This window comes from Otolemur garnettii, unplaced genomic scaffold, assembly GCF_000181295.1.
Source record: "Otolemur garnettii isolate 467f Iridium unplaced genomic scaffold, OtoGar3 scaffold00058, whole genome shotgun sequence".
In the NCBI taxonomy this organism is placed as follows: domain Eukaryota; kingdom Metazoa; phylum Chordata; class Mammalia; order Primates; family Galagidae; genus Otolemur; species Otolemur garnettii.
Window position 1 is genome coordinate 6,684,586 of NW_003852453.1, and position 20,472 is coordinate 6,705,057.

The 20,472-nt window shown below is 45.2% G+C and overlaps 1 protein-coding gene across 1 annotated transcript in view; it reads left to right on the forward strand.

Moving 5' to 3' along the window:
* The window catches only part of FTO (FTO, alpha-ketoglutarate dependent dioxygenase), a 402,518-nt gene that overhangs the window by 379,605 nt on the left and 2,441 nt on the right, over positions 1–20,472 (forward strand). The window lies entirely within an intron of this gene.

Here is a 20,472-nt window from a genome sequence, read left to right on the forward strand (position 1 = left end):
GTGATGAAATCTTGTTGCTTTCTGGAGCATTAAATTCAGTGAGTACAGAGTAGCCAAAATGTCTTTTCAGAGCCACCAGGTGTGGGTCACAGAGAGGGGACAGAACTCTTCAGGTGGCTCCAGTCTCAGGAGCCATCCAGCTACATGGAGAAGCCATTTGTATCCCTCTGTGTCCAGTGATGCTGCACACACACAGCTGAGATTTGCGGAGTCCGGGGGGGGAGGGCTGCTCCGAGGGGGTAATGGCCTGACCTGACACGCTGCTTCCCGTGCCTGGGAGACTGGTCTGTGCCTTGTGCCTGTGTCCCCTGTACCAGTTCCTGATGGAGGATGCAATTGACTGAACTCAAGCAGGTCAAAATCATTTAGGCAGAAAATCCTAGGTCTTGGATAGAAAAGTCATGTGCCTCCTGGGCCCTTGGCAGAAGTCAAAGGTCCAAGGTAATGTATTGGCAAAGATCCCGTCTGCCTCGGTGCCTTGCTTACTGCCCCCCATGCTTTTAGGATGGAAATACTGTCAATGCTATTGATTAGTTGATCTGATAATCCAGCAGGCTCCCTGATGTGTTAAATTTCCTACTTTTAGATGACTATAAGTATGGGCAGAGTGTACACTTCTGTGGAAAGAACTCTCAGTGGGCCTTGCTGAGACACTACTTCTACAGGGAGATGGCTGCAGACATGACAATTCCAATTATTCTTTGGGCTATCATATTTAACCCTTCCCTCGTTATCCATTTTTGTCTTGCCTTGAGATTTGGAAAACACTTACGTCTTCTGCACTGGGCCTTTACGGTCTCCTGATTTACTAGCATGTGTTGCATACGTGTGTTTAGATTTTTGTTTTAATTGACTGTGAATACACACCCTTCTCTGTATCTTTCTCTCCTTCACATGCCCTCCATAGATCCTTAAACCTTGGATTAGGCATGCCCCTTATTTATGATTCACAACCAGTGGATCTCAAAGGGGGACTGTAGGCTGGAGCCATGGAGGAGCAGAGAGATGACAAGTAAGCATTGAAGTTTGTTTGCAAGTTTCTTGGTCTGGAATAGTAAGAAACCTAAATATCCCCTGGCTGGTCTTTGTTTAGTTGTCCGTTATTCACCCCACCCTCTCTCTGGCCTCACTCTCCGGGCTCTTCAGCCTTATTGAAAGGGTGTGAAGATGCCCTCGCAAATCTGAACTTGCCACTGGAATGAATCATCCTTCAGCTGTTGGGGTCCCTGGTGCCGTTTGTTCTACATCCCTGCTTACTGTGCCTGACACCAGTCCTATTGTCTATCTTGGTAGAGGGAATGCAGGATGACTACTCTACCCCGCTTCGCAAAACAATAACAATAATACCAACAATAATAAGGCCTCCAGGCAGAGCACATTAAGCCTAATTTAGATTTTTTTTTTCAAGTCTGAAACAAATCATAAACACCTGAGAAATGAAGTTCGTAATGGAAACCCAAGAAGCCCTTTAACCTGGGCAGAATCCTATAACACAATTATATACAATTTCACACTTGACTAGCGCTGTTACCCGAGCAAAATAACCATTTTTCTGCTTGCACTAAATGAACCACCAAATCCATGTATCCAACTACAGAAAAATACAGGATTGCCTGTTCAGTCTGCATATAATCAGCGTACTTGATGGCAAGGGCACTGTAGGATCAAAAGAGTTAATAATTGGATCCTGCCCCCAGCAGCCACACAATTAAGGGCAAGATTAGCAGAGATGAAAAATTTATTGTGAAAATGCCAAGATGGTCTGAAAAGCAAAATGATTCCACTGAGCAGTTGTTCTGTTGCCATAATCCTAATGATCAACTCTATTACACTAATAATAGGAGAAAAACTAATTGCAGTGAGGACAGGACAAATCTTTTTTAATCTGCGTTGTCATCCCAACTAAGTCCCAACCCATTTGTATTAACCTTTGCTGACAGAGTCACATGATGGACATAATTTCTCATAATTTACCAGCTATGGATCTAACCTTTCTTCATCAAATATTCATAAAAGCAGGATTCCCAATGATTTTCTGTCTCTCTTCATATTCACAGCTTGTTGTCTTCTTCCTTCTTACAGCAATTTGGACACAATTGAAGTCAAATGGAATTAAAGTTAAATGCCTTTAGCAACTAAGGTGCCTAAAAGAAAAGGCTGAGGGGAAGGGTCATGAACTGAAGCGTGAGAGCTTGTGTTCCAAGACCCGCCACCTCCCAGAGGATTCCGGTGGGCTGCCCTTCCGAGAAAGGAAAAACAAACTCAGCCAGAGAGTGCAATGCCATTGCCTTCCCTTGGCCTTGCCCAGGCCTCTTGTGGTGGGTGCTCTGAGGCTGATTGGAGAGACCAAGAGCCCCTGGCTTCCCCCCTCTTCAGGCCTTGGGCGGCCATGACCAGACCCTGTTGGAGCACGGGTGCCCAAAGGGGTGCAGGAAACTCGCCAGGGGCTGAACGGTGGACGAGAAAAGGTGGTTAGCACAGTGACTTAGAAAACAAACCTGAATACCTGAAACCATTCCTGAGAGCATTTTTGGTTTCTAGAAAAACATCTGTTTCTACTTTGCATCTTCCTTGCTTTGACAGTTTTTCTTAACAGGCGTGTCTATGGAAAAAAAGTGTTCTGAAGCTTTAGGTGTTTAAAATATGCAGAGTAACTGGTCCTTTACGTTCTCTCATCTGTCGGGCTGCAGTGTCACTGGGATGGCAGAAGTTTGGGGAGGGTGAGATAGGCCATCAAAGAACTCCCTTTCTCCACTCCAGTCTTCAAACCACCCACCTTCACCCAAACAGCAAGGAACACTGTAGTTACATTCCCACTTGCGGTGCAGAGGAATTGTTTTACCTAGTTGACTTCAAAGCCCTATATTGACCAAGCCAAGAATGTACTTCTTGCTGAGTTCCCAGAATTTGGATTGGTAGAGAGGAAATTAGAACCGAGGGCTTTTATAATCTTTAACAACTGCTTCCCATCTCCAGCTAAGGTGTTTAGTTTTATTCACCACCACTGTTAGCATCTCTATTTTTAATTACAGAAGTAATGCACAATACATTTACGTCATAAAAATTAAAACCTTATAAATGAAGATAAAGTCCTCTTTGACCACTGCCTCCAGTCTCAGACCTTCTTTCCCACCGAAACCTTCCTTTCTGCACCTAGAGACATAGGTGTGGCCGGAGACAGGGCCAGATCGTCTTTGTTTATTTCACATATGTGGTTATGGTGCTGTACAAATTGATACCCAGATTGGTGATTCTACTCAGTGATGTGTCTTATGTTTAGAAATCTTTTCATGTTAGAACACATAAATCCATCTATTTATTTATTTGTTGTAGAGAAGTCTGTGGAATGGATATACTGTAGTTTAGTATCATTCCCGCAGTGATAGACATCAAGATTGTTTCTAATTTTTCAAACTATAAGCAGTTGTGCAAAACAACATCATCTATTTGGAACTGAGACAGTTCATGAAATTGTCTGAACAGCATTCTGGCTTTTGCAGATGCAATTTTGAGAATGTTTATATACCAACCTTTGGTGTAAACTAACATACTTCATAAATGTTTTCTACCCAGCCATTCTTCCTTTCTGCTGATAAAGACAAAAACAAATCGGAAACATTTAGCATTTTAAGTGCCCCACAAATAAATAGACACTCTAAACACGGCAGGGAACTAAATGGTTTTAATTAGGGAAAAAGTAGTAATCTACTGTCAGAAATGCCCAAGTAAAGGCTGTTAAGAAAGGAAAACTTTCTTACGGCAAGTTTCTTGTTTCACAGATCTAGGTTACACAGATCAGCCTGTGTCACTGAGCTCTAGCAGCGTCTCGGGGAAGCCTCTGACAACGTTCTCCCACGCGAGAGGGAGTGTGGAGTGTGCCTTGTTCACTGATACCCGTGTTATAAAGAGGTGTCACCAATTACATAAAAGGTGGTTTGCTAATCGGTATATGTGTACATGGCCTTGAAAACCATCCCTCATTTCAATACAAATGCCTTATAAATCCAATAGGAGAAAGCAGGAAATTCTTGTAAAGGACTAGAAGATTTTGCCAGAAGGTTTGAGGGCTGAACGCCATGAAATGTTTTTCACTAAAAACTCAGACACTGTCATTCCTCTGAACTGGAATTGGACAGGTGCTGATATATACCCACCCGTCGCCTCTGGGTTAGTAGACAAAATCATGTACTTAGTCAAACCTTACGCATTTGTATAAGTGTAGAATGGAATCTTCAATCTGAGTTTAATTACAGATTCTAGAATATTTTTAGAACAGTTCACACTAATTACTTTTAGGTTTGGGAGGGATTAATAGCATTAACAAGTAGAGGGTTTGCTTTAGTAAAAGCCAACAACTGACTCAAGAGAGGCACAGACACGGGAATGACCCTTCCAGGTTGTAAGAGACACTGGAGGCTCTCCGCCCACACTCAGGCTGTGCCCAGCACAGCCTGTCACTCTGCTCTTGTCTGCATCTTATATAGGGGAGTCCAGAGATACCGTCACGCTGGTGGAATAAGGGGAAAACAGATAAATTAGACTTTGTCAAAATTATAAATTTTGTGCATCAAGAAACATTCTTGAGAAAGTGAAAAGGCAACCTACAGGATGGGAGAAAATATTGCAAGTCACATTTCTGACCAAGATTTAATATCCAGAGTATATAATCAACTCCTAAAACTAAATAACAAAAAGACAAGAAAAATGAGCAAAGGACTGTATTAGACATTTCTCTAAAGAAGATATATAGATGGTAAATAAATACACAAAAATATGCTTAATATCATTAGCCATTAGGAAAATGCAAATCAAAACCACATGGAAAACTGCTTCACACTTACTAATATATAGATATATTTATCTATATATTTATATATAGTTAGATATAATTTAAAAAAAGAAAACAGAAAATCATAAATGTTGTCGAGGACATGGAAAAATTGGAATTCCCCTAACATCACTGTGGGAATGTGAATGCTGTAGTGCCTTTGGAGAACAGTTTGGTCGGTCCTCAAAAAAATTAAATTTAGAGCTGGACATAGTGGCTGACACCTAGAATCCTAGCACTTTGGAAAGCCCAGGCAGGATTATCACTTTAGTCTTAAGAGTTTGAGACCAACCTGGGCAATAGTGGGACCCTATCTAAAAAAACCAAAACAAAACAAAACAACAGCTTGGCCAGGTATGGTGATATATGCCTATAGTCCCAGCTATTGGGAAGTTGAGCCAGGAGGATTGCATGAGCCCAGGAGTTGGAGGCTGCAGTGAGTGATGACGACTCCACTATACTCTAGCATGAGCCACAGAGCAAGAACTTGTCTCAAAACAAAAAAGAAAATTAAACATGAAATTACCTTATGACCCAGTAATTTCAGTCCTCTTAATTCCACACAAAAGAATTGAAAGCAGAGACTCAAATACTTATATACTGGTGTTCATCGTAGCATTATTCACAATAGCCTAAAGGTAGAAAGAACCCAAGTAGCCATCAACAGATGAATGGATAAATGTGTTCAGTAGACCAAGGGTCCTCAAACTTTTTAAACAGGGCGCCAGTTCACTGTCCCTCAGACCATTAAAGGGCCGGTCTGCGGGCCTTGGGATGAGTTGGCTGATAAGCAGGACAGGCAGCGGCGGCAAAAACACCTGGCAGGCCAGATAAATGTCCTAGGCCAGCTGCATGTGGCCTGTGGGCTGTAGTTTGAGGACACCTGCAGTAGACTATGAATCAGCCATTAAAAGCAATTAAATTGTGATAAATATTGTAGCATGAATGAACCTTGAAAATACTATGCTTATGAGACGAGCCAGAACCAAAGGACAGATGATAGGATATGACATTAAATATCTAGAACAGACAAATTTATGGAGACAGAAAGTAGATTTAGGGTTACCGGGGACTGAGGGAAGGGGAAATTGCTTAATAGGTGCAGAGTTCCTAGTTGTCCTGATGGGAAAGTTTCAGAAATTGATAGCAGCGATGGTTGCATTGTAACATAATTAATGCCACTGAATTGTATACTTAAAAAGTATTACGATGGCATATTTTTGTGTATATATTTTGCCACAGTGAAAAAGTGTTATAGAACCAGATACAGAATTTAAGCATATCATCCAAAGACACAAAAGTACTCAATGAAGGATCTAAAAATATTGAAAACATTGTTTCAGTTATTGTTACATAAAGAATCAGTTAAAACAATCAATAATCACAGTTTTCCATTTCTTACATAAGATTCTGGCCTTTTGAGGGTTGACTAGGGCTCAGCTGGACAGATGGTTCTTCTGGTCCACAAAAAATTAAACACAGAGGGGGGCCTTGCCTGTGGCCGCAGCCAGGTGCTCAGCTGGGCAGCTCCCTCCCCGAGAGGCCTTTCCTGCAAGGTATCCTGACTCCTTAACATGGCGGCTCAAGACTCCTAAGGGCGCAAAAGCAGAAACTGCCCAGCTTTTTTAATGAATAGGCCCAGTGTCACATGACCTCTGTTGTGATGTGTTATTAAAGCAAGTCAGAGAGAGGGCCAGTTCAGATTCAGCAGAGGAGTGAACGCTGGAGGCGTGGGCTACCCGAGCCATGTTTAGACGCCAGGAACCAGTGAAGAGCCGACTCCTAGTGTAATATTGCAGGAAGCACACAGGTAATATCTGAACTTGGGACATCAAGAAATAGCAGTCAGTACGTGCATATTAGACTTATAGAAAGTAACTACCAAAGCTGGAGACGGGAGGGACGAGAGTGGGACAATCGTGCTTTTTCATGATGAATCCCTCTATCTCATTAGATTTAAAACTGGGTGTACAGTGTCTCTATATTATTACAGGTAGTGGTTTGAAGTCTGGGCTCTGGGACCAGACTGCCTGGGTTCATCTTTAGGCTACATCACTCAGGATCTCTGCGAGCTTGGACAGATAACACCACTGCTCCATGCCTCAGTGTTCCCCATCTGTGCTATGGGGGTAGTGATCATACCCACCTCGTAGGGCTGTGAGGACTACAGGAGGCAAGCACTTACAGTGCCATCTGACACAAGGTGAATCCTTAGAAGGTGTTAGCAATTAGCAATGATGACATCAAGAAAGAAAAACCTAGCAAGCCCTCTGTGAACTAAGGATCCCAAGACCTGGATTCTGGTCTCCTGGCTTTGCCACAGCATGTGGAGCCAATCTGTCAACCTGGCCGTTAAACTGAGGGTGTGGGAGGTAAGATTAGTTCCCAAGACCAGAGGTTCTACCAAATGTAAAGTCTACAAGAGAGGAAGCCATGGCTGTCAAAAATTACCTTGCTAAAAAATGAGAATGCCTTCCCTTTGAGGGGAGAGCTTCAGATTCTTTACAGCTGAACCTGTTCCTTCCTCCTCACGCTGTACCCACTGCGGAGAAATAATTCACAGACTCACTCGCTGCCTGCCCAAAGACCTTTCTCCTGGGAAAGAACTTTATAAATCATTTTAAGTTAGTGACCATAACTCCCAGGCACTTCCATGAGACCAACTGGAAAAGGACATTAACTTGGAACCAATTAAATTGCTTCTAGTCTTTATTTGCTGGCCTCCTGAACGGATCTCTCCCAGAAGGCTGTTCACGTGGTCAGCCCAGGTGAAACCATAGAGAAGTTTCCCTCCACTTCTCACCCCGGGGAATGCAGAGCTCTCAGCCTTCTCCATCATAGCAGGAGGCAGTGATGATCTATCTTAGAGGTGACTTAAAATATCCTCTTTAGAAGAAGTTGCATTTTAAAATAACTTTCCCTCTTTTCTCCCCATACACTTGTGGGGGGGGGGGAAGAGGGTAAGTGAATTAATGGTAGGCTTTCTGGCATTAGTTATAAAGCCAAAACAAGAGCTGGTTGTGGAGGGGACACCATCCTGGTACCGCTCCATTCCAGCCACACAGGCGGCACTTGCTGATGGCACTCACACGTTAACACCTTGGCCTTGGAACTTCCCGGTGGGTACTGTTGGGCACTAAGACCTTTGCAAGTCCATCTCCAGCTCGAAAGAGCAATTTAAATTAGGAAGAGCAAGTTCTCCCAAGTCTCGCCTGAGCTCACCTATCAGCTATCTCTGCAAAGAAAGCATAATGGACCCTCAGTAAAGTATTCTGTGCAAACTCCCAGGTGGTCTCGGCTGCAGAACTGTTCCTCCAAAAAGTGTAAATTCTAACTTAGCAGTCTGCGGAGAAACCTGGCTCCCTGGCAGGCCAGGCGCGGGGCGGGAGGTTACAGCAGCTAATCACGTCCTTGCTGTGCTGTCCTGACTCATCGCCGAGCCCTGGCGCGTTCCCAGCTGACCCCACTCCTGTAACACTCAGTGAGGAGCCGAACTTCTCCACTAATCGGCCTGTTTTCAGGAGCTGGAAAGGTGACTTGTAACAGGCCTCCCGTTCCCAGACTCCTCTATAATGACATTCTGCACAAGCAGATGTCGTCCTTTGATTCCTTATGACCTTCTGAATTTTGGCAAATGAGAAGGCACCTGGGAGCCGCAGTGAGGGCCTAAGGGTGTCTTTCCTACAAAGAGCCACTCTCGTCCTCCACCCCACCCTGCCTCATCCCATCTCCACGGCATGTGGCAAGGACACGGCCTCACTCATTTTTCCTGCTGGAAAGGTCTTCTTCCTGGAGCCAGGGGGCTTTGAGATGAGGTGGCCTGTACTGTTCCACACTTGAGTGTTTACAGATGTGACTCCAAGTCTCTGCTGCTGTCTCGACTTGACAGATGAGAAAACGCTGCTGCTTAAGTGTCCTTCCCAAGGTCACTGCACAGTAAACACTGGTGCTGGGAGAATGAGGTCAGCCCCACACAGTGGAGGAACCACCGGCCAAGCTCTCAGACCCCTGAAGGGTGACACTGTGCACCAGCTGGTTGACAGAGAGCACAGGACTATAAGAAACAGGTAATGGCTTTCTCCCCAAACATGGGCAGCGGGCAGAGCTGTGGTTGTGATGATTAATTAATAAATCTAACCAGTTAACCTAAAGTTTGAAGCCCACGTTGCAACCCTAAGGCGAGTGTCTTTGGCAATGCATCCTTCTCTTCTGAGGCTCCGGGGGCCGATTCAATGCCAGCATAGCCAGCAGCACAGTGGACACTTTAGCTGGAGGATTTTAGAGTTCGGCCTGCTCTCTGTGGAAGTGCAATCTTTAAAAACTCATTCACACCAAGTCATTTTAAAAGTGAAGCCAGCACCGACTGAGAAGGCCTATTCAGCATTCCGTGGCACTCGGCGAATAGGACGACCCTTCTTCCTCAGCCTGAATCCGCAGCACCAAAGAGAAAAGGAACTGCTCAGCCTGGGTGTGAGTGGGGTGCCGGAGAGACACACGAGGGGACGGGGAGGACAGGCCGGCTTTGGCATTAGTTCTTCTTTTCTCTGCCAGTATAAAGGGAGCCATGCATCGAAGCCATCAGGACAATAAGGTTCTGAACCTTCCCTCCCGCCCAGCCCCAGAGCGAGAGTGGCCTGGGAGGCCACAGAAGAGTCTCCATCAAACAAGTACTGTGTGTAGGTCAGAGCTTGTGTGGTGACTCAGTTCCTGAAGGAACCTGGAGGCTTTCTGCAGAGTGCTGTGACATAGGTCACATCAGTGTCCTACGTAAAACCCTCCAGCAGTTCCCATCTCACTTAGAACCAAATCCAAGACCCAGGCCTACACTATCCTCTCCTATCCTCTCCCTCATTTCCAGAACCGTGATAACCCCTCTTTCCTACCCTAATAGTGGGGATCACACAAGATAGCAGAATCAGTACTGCTCTGGTGTTGAGAAGTCCACAGCCAGAGATTTTAGGGCAAAGAGGTGGGAAGAGTCAGCTCTGATTGTCTGAGCACCTTTCCAAAAGGTCTACAGATCATCTGCATTTATGTAAGTGTGTTTTTACATAGAATTTCCATCTTAGTCATTTGCGTGCTGCTGTAACAGAATATGGTACACCAAATGTTTATATATAAAATCCCAAGTTTCGTTTAGAGACGGGAAGAACCTTAGGGATGGTCTAACCTAACACCTCATTGTACAGGTCTGAGTAATAGTGACCAGAAAGGCAAGATCTGGCCCAAGGTCACAGGTATAGTTGTGGCAAGACTGAGTCTAGAATTCTCAGACCAGCGTTCTTCCTACCGTACATACCATCCTACTTGTCAGTTGGTCACAATGGTATTATTAACCCTCACTCTTGCCTAGTACTTCTGCTTAGTCATTTTAGTAGTGTCGTGTGGCAGGGAAATCAGTGCCGTTTGGAGGAGGTGCATTCCGATTCGAGGTGCTTTTAATCGTTTGTGCTTCCCACAGTATGTGTGGCGGCTGCCGCGTGCCAAGCTCTGCTCTAGCCTTGGAGGGTGTGTCAGTGAGCGGGACAGACAGAAATCTGCCTTCAGGGAGCTTAGTGCACACGCGCTCACTCACACACACACGCATACACGCATGTGCACACACACCCGCAAATGGTGTCGGGTGTTGTGGGGAACAGTAGAACAGGGAAGGAAACTGGGACTGCTCAGGTTGGGGAGAAGGAGGGGAGACGTCGCTGTCCTGAGTCGGGCAGTGAAGGAAGGTCTCACTGATTGGGTTATGTTACAGCAGTGATCTAAGGAGTAGCAAGGACCAGCCACGTGGATGCTTTAAGGGAAGAGTTTTCAAGGTGAAAGAATCAGCAGGTGCTGACACCATGAAGAGTATAGTTGGCGTGGGTCTGACTAGAGCAGAGTGAGCAGTGGGACTTGGAAGGAGGGGACAGATCATGCAGGGCCTCGTGGACCATTAGAAGAGTTTGACGTTGGCCCAGCTTTGAAATCCATGCAAGGCATAAATTCTCCAAAAGACTAGCACATCCTTGACAAACTGGCTTCTTTATTTTGGCCCACCATATTCTCTCTAACACAGAATGTGGACTGCCTGGCACTGCTGGTATTGAGTGCCACTGAGTTTTCCACGATAAGTGCTCTTGACTTGTTATTGAGAGAAGAGAAGAGAAGAGAAACCCAGGAGGGCTCAGTAACTTCATGTTCCCAATAAGGTTAAAATAAAAATTGTGAGATGTTTCTTGGCATCCAGAAACCAATTAAGCAGGTTACGTGGAAGTCTTTCTAAAAACAGCAGTACAGTGGAAATAGACTGACAGGTGAACAGATGGAGGGACTATCAACTCAAATTTATTTCACAGCTTACAACTCAAATGAGCATTCCAGAGTCAGAACAGCTGGCCTTTTATTCTGTAAGCCATTGTCCTTTGCTTTGCTCAGCTCTCAGGAGTACGAGTGGATTATACTCCACGGCAGTCTGTCTGTCGGTCTGTGACTTTGCAGGCAAAAAAAAATCCTTTGTAGAAAACCAGGCTTTTTGTGTAAATCATATTTTTCTGTAATGTCTGCTTTTCCCCAGAGGTTGTGAAGATTCTAGGTTTTGGAAATCAGTGACACTGGCCTTTTAGATTTTCTTTTCATAATTGCATGCACTACTTATGTGACTGCTCGTACCTGATTCTGAGTAAATGGACTTTAACCAAATAGTCAAAAAGCATAATCTTTAGATTTGCAAGAAGAAATGTTGCTGTTTTTTCAAAATGCTGTAGTGTATCTAAAGAAATCACAGCTGCCTTAAGTTTCTAATCATAAATTATTCTGGAATCTTTCTGAAGTTTGAGACTGTCCCATGCAAACTTACTTAAGTTTCAAGCAACAGGGAAGTCATGAGATTTGGAAAGGGTTATCTTCTGTCAATCAGGGTCCTTTGTGGGGTTCTGTGCTGACAGAGGACAGCGGAGAGACCGTATTCAATGGCTGAAAGGAGGGCTTGATACTACCCAGTGGGGATTTTGTTCCAGTAATTGCATCAAATTGGACCTTCTGCCACGTTGCAGGTACAGCATTAATATCACTCATTAAGTCGTAGGCCCGTACCCCTTCCCTCCCAAGGCTGAGTCACTGGGCAGAATACATTTTCTTCCAAAGTGTTTGTTTTCATTGTTGCCCTTTAAAAATAATGAGTTCATTCTATTCCCTTGCAAGGAAAGCCACTCTGGACTGCTTTGAAATCGTATATCTTTTGTTGAGCACATTTCTGCAGTGGTTCCATAGCTTTGTGTGCGGGGAACCCAACCCGGCCTCTCTTAAAGCTTCTAACCAAGCTGCCTCCGACCTGATACAGAGAATCGTCCAGCCCGTTTGACCTTTATATTGTTACCCTTGAGCAGGTAGGAGTCATGCGAGTTTCAGGTGACCCTATCATGTGACCAGAGATCAAAGGTCAGCAGCTCCTAAATGTTCAGCTGTCAAGGTAGTCCATTCATCACTATCATTATGGAATTGACAAGCCGACAAATGAACCTGGGGATAAAATTATTCCCAACCCTCCACCTCCTGGGTTTACACCCCAGTGGTGGGCCAAGCAGTCTCACATATTAAGTGCTTCCAAGGGCCTGCCGGAGTCCCTGAAGTAGGGGGAAGGATTTGAAGAGATTCATGTGCTGGCCTGGAAAGTCACCGGAGGCTCAGGGGGCCAACTTGTAGGTCTGCAAGAGCCAATCCAGAGTCTAGTTTCCTCTGAAGCGGAGATGAATATAATGTCCATCCCTCCTGGACGTCCCCCAGCCCTGTCCACCTTCAGCATCCTTGTGGTTCTTTGTGACAGGTTACTATGGTGCGGTGTATTCACAGACTGGCCGGATCCTGAGAGTCACTTATGAAAATTAAGATTCCCAGGGTCCTCCACTGGAGAGTCAGACTTGGAGCTAGGTGCCGCTGGGAAACTCCATGTTTAACAAGGATCCAAAATGATTCCTTCGATGTCTGTGTTTGGGGGTAATACAAAAGAGCTTGAGAGTTGGAATCAGATCATTTTGGCTTCCAATCCCAACTTTCTCCCTTGTGGCTATGAAACCTTGGCTCATCTTCTGGGCCTCAGTTTCCATATTGAAGACAGATGTATACAGTGCCTGTCACTTCTTAATGATCTGATCAGCATCATTACTATTCCTTTGGTGTGAGAGGAGATGTCATGCAGGGGCACAAGCATGACACGGAGTGTCTTTACAGTATCTCCCATGCCAGCAAAAGTCTCTGAGAAACTTGCAGAGGCAGTTTTCAGAGGAATGGGGATGAGGGGACGCGGTGAGGGTCACACGGTATAACCCCATGGGTTGGGTGGGAAGGAGCCTGCTGGAGGGCACACACTAGCAGGAGAGGGGACAAGGGCACAGCATCCCCCCCACCCCCGGGCCCCTGAAGAAAGAGTTGAGATGGCTTTGAACCGTTCCCTGACCCCAAAGTGCCTCTGACGTCCACCCCAGCAAGAGGCTCTCACATCTCTTATTTCTTCATCTCCTGACCTCCTGCGGGTCCAGTCTGAGCATCGTTACACCTCACCTGGGTCACCTTCTTTGGTAGAGTCTTTGCCATAGGCCAGGGGAGCTCTTAGCACTGACAGCCATGGTTATTGGCTTACCTAGCACTTCTAATATTATGGGTCAGAGAAAGTGTAAGTCAGACAGGGGCTGAGGGGATAAATCGGGAACTATGAAAACCACGCAGAGAGAATGCCCTTTAGGTTCCAGACAAATGGAGTACAACACAAGCGGTTGGGAGCAGCTGGGTGCTGCCCGCACTGTCGCCATTTCCCCGTGAGCAGAACGGTGGAGACCCACAGTCCTACTCTAGAATATGCTCATTGCTCACCGAGATCCAGGCGGCAGAGTCAGCCATGCTGGTTGGAGTAAAGTTCTCCCAGACACAGCTGGTTATCCGTGTGGCTCAGCCGCATGTTCTTGGTGTTCAGAAGCATCTGCGGCTCAGCTGGCGTCTGTACAGCATCTGAACAGGCTGTCTTACCTTAGACTCCACTTCTTCCCAGAGGTAGAGCTGTACACAGTTAGAGGTTAAGTCAAGCCCAGCTTCTCAGGGGTCACGCTTGAAAAACACTACCTGCCAAACAGGTGTATTGAACCTGAAATGTTGCAAAAAGCTGAACCCTGGACAGAAGTGTGGCTTCTCCTCACTCTCTGACGTGCACCCGCTTACTGATCTGGAGACGTGCACGTGTGGGACAGAGGCAGGAAGGTAAAGCCTTTCAGAGACAAAGCTGAAGTCCCTTTGTTGAAACCCACGTAGGACTGGGTTTTGCTCAGTAGCTCTGCAGTGAGTAAACCAAGTTGCATGGAGTTGGCAGGCCCATGTCCCACACCCCTTTGGTCAGAGCAGGCCATGACAACAGATGTCAGTAGGACAAGGTGGCTGTTTATTTGTGAAGTTGCCCACGGTGCCATGACAGCAGTAACAAAAGTCCAAGAAGGCAGATTATGAACTCATTAACTGATTTTTCTCTTTTCCAAGCATTTAGAACGTTGAGTGTAAGATTGTTATGAACTGGATCCCCTACTCTTTTTATCGCTGACTAAAACAGATCAGAGCAAAGTGTAGAGAGAGGATGAGAGACAGAACAATGGGGTCGCCAAGTACACAGGTCAGATTTTAAACATAGCATTTAAGGGAGAGCTCCTGGAGAGCCAAAATCAGACATGAAAATCCCTTTGTGCATCGAGTACTCCCAGGGACTTACGTACCATGTTATGTGGACAGTACTTACCTTTAACAGTGGAATCACTCCATGTGGCAAGATGCTTTGACTGTCATGGGCCCAAGGACACTGAGCTGAGCAGAGGACATTAGGGTCCTGGGTGGTCTCACGTTCCCTCCAAAGCAGAAGGCCGGTGAGGGGGTTGCTGGCACTTTCCATCTTTGTATCCCACTTTATTCATGCTGATTTGAGCAGTTGGGTTTTACAGGTTAGTGGATTTGACGTGTTCCCCACCTAAGGCCTCTATCCATCGATACCGGCTTATATTGTTTGAGGGGATCCATTATGAGGTGGCTGAAACCCAGTGGACCCCAGTTTAACATTAGCTCGAGAACTCCTATCATAAAGTAGAATTCCAGAAGGCAGCTGTAACTTGAGGAGCTGAACGTGTTTTTAGTTGTTGGGTATTTTCTGATGAGGCTGTTAAGCTGCTGTCGTCTTTAGAAGTGCGATTTCTTTCATTTTTATGTATGAGTGGTGCAAGCCCTTCTGGCCAATGTTGCATGACGAACAGCTGTGTTTTTAAAATAGGACTGGTACCATATACGAAAAGGGATACTGAGGCAGAATTGTACGTGTGTGCGGTACTTTTCATATTTTAGAGGGCTTTTATATACATCATTTGATTTTATCATTGTACAACCCAGTGAAGCACAAAAACATGAACTTCAGTATCACAGTTGAGGAAACCAAGAGGTTGAGATATTTTTCTTAAGGTCACACAGTGAATATAATTAGAGATAGTTTCTGCCCTTAGAAGCTGCACGTGTATCTTTTATTTCTATGGACTACAGATGTTCGTGCTCTAAAAGCATTCAAGTCATTTGAGTGAAAAAAAAAAAAAGAAAAATGCCTTCTCACTTATCTGCCAGTTTAACAGCCCTTCTAGAAACTAGAAAACAGCATTCGCTTCTTTCTTACCCCTGAAATGGTTTAGAACATCCTGAGTATCTAAATTTGACAAGAATGGCTAAGTAGTCAATGGATAGGATCCACTCTGGTCCAAATGGAAATCCATAAAAAAGATGGAGTGTCGTAAAACGTACGGCCAGGCAGATGGCCAGGAGTCTGCCCGAGCCCCGGCTCCCTCCTCACCACTGAGTCAGCCTCAGTCAAAATAGGGACCCACCGCCTCCCTCTGCCATCTATCCCAGGTTGTTATTAAAGTACAAAACTGCCGTGAATCACAATTCTCTGGGACACTTAACAAGGTACAAACTGCAATTGTTATTTCAATCAGGAATTGGTCTTTCCCCTTAGCGAATTCCCTCTCAGCGTTTCATTTCTCTGCTGTCTGCAGTGGCCGGTCTTGGGTGAGGCTACGCATCTGTCCATCGTGTTCTCGTCTCTGCGTGTGAATGCTTATGATTTAGCAGAAACCGTTTCTCCTGAAATCTGTTATTATCATTTCATCAAGAGTAATGGAAATATTACCTGTCCTTCTTTATTTGTTGCAAAATTTAGGGACAAGGAGGAAGACCGTATATGTTTTCTTAAAATCAATGGCCGGCACATTACTGTAAAACCTATTGATTAAAAACACAAAGTATAATGTTAGTCATTTAGTCTGTGAAGTGATGCAATAAGGGAAGAAATTTATCCTTTGACTTTTGCATTAACCTTTTATTGACTGCTTGCATACCCATAATTAACACACACTTTAGCTAAAGTGGTTAATTTCAGCATGGCGACCACTGTTCACTAATGTAGCTGCAATCCTGACCATCCGAACGTAAGTGCAGCCCTGGGGGAAATCAGCGGGCAGTGAGGCCCTGTCTGAGTTACACTTTGCAGGTTGGGGACCTCTGCACAGTCTGCTAACTGCCAGCCAGTGTGACACCTGTCAGTTGCTTCCTGTTATGTCACTAGGTCATTCAGGGAGAGCCATTCCCAAGGAGCAGAGAATTTTAGAGTCGTCATAGAGTTCTTTTCAGTCAAAATAATGTGAATTTAGGAGTGTGAGAGAGAAAAAGATCCAAGTTAATTTGCTAACCCATGATGCATTAAAAAGTAGGATTTTTCTTTAGAATAGGATTAGAGAGAACAAGGTTGAAGGGGGAAACTAACTTTCTTACAGTTTAGCTGGGCTCAGGCAGGACTGGGAATGGTGCTGAGTTAAAGAATCTTTTTTAAGCTCTAGTCATAAAAACTGGCTTATTTTTCATGCAAAGGCCAGTATGGATGGCAGTAATATTCTCCTTGTTTTCTGAGAAGTTTGTCCCAAACAGAAATATTATTTGAACCAAAAACCAACACCAGTGTTCTCATGCTCTCATACCCAGATGGACTCTGCACGCACTATGCTGTATCAATCAGCAACAGTCTCAGTTTGGGGACAGGACGCCTGCGTCCACTTGGCTCTGGCAATGGATGTTGTAAAAGGCACTAGTGACCCGGACATAGAAACCTGGCCAGCACATCAGCCAGGATTTTTTGGGTTGCAAACCACAGAAAAACCTAACTCAAACAATAATATGAAGCTGACTAGTCAAGTAGCCAGCTCAGGTGAGCGTTGCTGGCTGCTCAAAGGGCACCATTGGCACTGAGCCCCTTGCTGAATCACATTTGCTGAATGATGATGGCAGCTCCTTGCTGCACATACTACCAGTCCACAGACTAGCAGAGAATCAGTCTGTTCTAGTAGCTTCTGTCATAGTCCTCTGAGTAGCTCTCTTGATTTTATTCCAGACTAGGTTGTGTGGCTCCCCCCTTGGCTTGAAGAGTGCGTGATGCTGACTCGCTGGGGCCAGTCAAGACTCCTGGCTGGAGTAGTAGCACCAGTCCCACCAAACTGAGTCACAGAGCATGGGGAATGGATGGCGTCCCCACAGGAAAATCAGAATGCAGCTTATGGGAGTTGTGGGAATAGATATAAGACAACAACTGTCCGCCACACTCAGTATTCCTTAAACATTCCAGAAGACAGCTTGGGGCCTGTTTATTTTACAAGGGACTATAGAGTACGTGGTGCAAATGTCAAGTCATCTCAAACCGCCGCCATTTAGAAGGTCCGACAGCAGCGCCTTTTATTAATCCCAGGGCTTCAGGAACAACTGCTGATCCCTTCTGAATCTCAGCATTTTAGCCTGTCCCTGGAACGTTGTAGCAATGGAATACATAAGCCTCCAGGTCCTGGCATGTCACCATGTGACAGGATTCAGCTGTAGGCTCAGTTTGAGGCAGGCCAGAAACCGCTGCTCCTGTATCTCTGGTGCTTTCTCAGGAAGGATCCGTCTAGGCCTTACCCCCACCCTGGCTGGTGTGCAGGAAGGAGACGCCCAGGTGTAATCACAGCTCTCTTGGTGGCATCTCTTACCTGTCACAGGTACTCACTGTAGAAGAACAATAGAGATGATGTTGAGTATTTATTAAGCATTTGCTGTGTGCCAGACAGTGTTTGACTTTCTCCGTGTTAATTCATTTACTCTTCACATCAACTCCATCTATAAGGGGTAAATAAACCTGCCCAAGGTGGCATACCCTGGGAAGTCGCAGTGCCGGGAGTCCAGAGAACACACTCTTAACCACGACACTGCTTCAGAAACTGAGACCCAAGAAAACAGAACGAGTGATGGGATCAAGAGGAGTGAAACTTCAAAGGGGAAATACCTTCAAGTAATTCTCAACCTTTTCGTTTGCAATTCCACTATCTGGCACAATGCTGGATCAGGCAATATAATTTGAGTCAGAATGCTGTCCTTTCTCATATGTAAATATATCACCTGCAGAAAAAACACCTTCTGCTGGGCCGAGTCACTATTTGAAATGGTGACAGAGAGCACTGGGCATTAAGGAAGAATTTTAAGGCAACCTTGAGATTTCCGAGAAGGGTTCTACTCCCAGCCCAGGTGGGGCAGTGAGTACCTACAACTCCTCGCCTGTCTGTCGGAGCCTGCGAGCAGAGGACATGGGCCCCGTGCCCGCCCGTCCTTTGTTGAGAAGAACAGTGGCAGGAAACCGTGCAGCAGCTTTGCCTAAAAGGAAAGCCCGTGGGCTCAGGAGCTTGTGCAGCATAGCGCAGGCAGGCCCTGCAGCAGGTCTTAGTATTTTTAATGCACTTTCTCAAAGTGAGGAGGCAAAACCCATTTGACAGGTGAAAAAGCATCTCTATTGACTTTTTACAAACCTTATGATATTCTAGGTGGATCGACACTTATCATAGCCCTTTAATCTGCCAGCCGGGATAATGTGCGCACGGATAATTTATCCTCAGTGAGATTGAAATGCTCGATTTGGAATAACTCTCCCTACCCAGCAAATTGAGCATTACTTGAGGATTCCAAGGCAGAGAGAAAGCACAATTTAAAAAGCTTTGCAGCGTTCCTTTGTAATTAGTTGCAGCTTGCCTTGAATATTAATTTCCCCTTCGTCCCTTTCAAGTGGCTTAGAGACTGTGTCTAGAACCACAGAGATGCACCTCAGCCCTGCCACAGCGAGCGGCACAGTCTCCACCACCCCTATTAAGGGGTCCGCAGAACCCACCCTCTGCTCCTCAGCACGGTGCGCGGCTTATCAGAGCAAACAGTTTAATATTTATGCTAAGAGGATTGTCAAAAGCAGCTTCTGTTGCTTTAATTCTTGTTTTAAATAAATAATGAGAACATTTAAACACATTACTCTTCTTGGGGCCCCGAGGTCAGCTAATCTTATTATTTATGAAGTGATGTGCTACATAATAGTACTTAGCGCATGTTAACAGACGCTATTATCAGGGCCTGATGCGGAGAGCCCAAGATATATTGGAATGTTATGTGTAATGTACGGCGGATGGAGTGCAGAGGATGCCGGTATAGCAATTAACCACACGCGAAAATAGGTGTAAAGTTGAAGTATGTTTTCCCGTGGGGATTCCTGCACCATTAATAATTCCCCAGAGAAGAGGGACGCCTCCTCTCCCATCAGGCTTGGAAATGGGGCCGGGATGTTCCATCCTTTGATCTCTCCTTGGTCATTCCTTCGGACCAGAAGACAAAGAGCTGGTCCGACCACTTTTTAATTGATTTAGAGAAAGATGGAGAGGGGGTGGGGGAGGAGGCGGCACCTGAGCGCCTCTTCCAAGTGGACTCGGGGCATTTGTGTCCGCCCCCACTTCCACTGCCCGTGCTCCAGAAGCTTCGAGCAATTACTCACTCCTGGTTACAATTTGTTTCCTTCTCTCCCATCTTCCTTTCTCAGGTAAACAAAGCTAAAGCCACTGAGCTCTCCCAGACCCCTTTTTAGATAAGCCGGCCTCTCTGAGAGGTAGATGCCAGCCAAGGTGTGATGATGTTGCCCTAGTTTTTTTCCTGTGAGGCTATAATTTAGCTGCATATGATAATTAATTTCTCCACTATCGATGAATAATCCATTTAATAAAAGCGGTGATTTAAGTTTTTCCTTAGGGACTAACTCTTGCTAGCCTCTTAATTTAATTTTGTGGGAGTTTTCCCCACCTCTTCATCAGTGGAAATGATTATTAACCTCTATTTGCATATATCCTTATAAATCGGTCTCTCCTTGGAGTGCCTTTTTCTGAGCACAGCAAGCTGGGACACTTGTAAATCTCCAGGATCTCCAAAGTCAATCCTGGTCTGTAATATTGTTTAATCTATTCTTGGATGTTTTAATGCAGTAAATTCAATTTAATCTTTCCCAGTAATCTAGTAATACATCGAAATCCCGCAAACATTCAAATCTGATAATGGCTTAATCACACACTTTAAATAACAGTTGAGATAATGAAAAAATAATTCACCATTTTAAAGGCAGAGTAACTGAATTTCCCCCAGTGATTGGCTTCTACAAAGCCACTCGAGATAATAACAGATCTGGGAATTGAGAAAAAAAAAGAGAAAGAAACCCCAACACCATAAGGAATGATTCCTCCTTTCTAGAACCACCTGCTTTCTGCCCTGCAAGGCCCGTT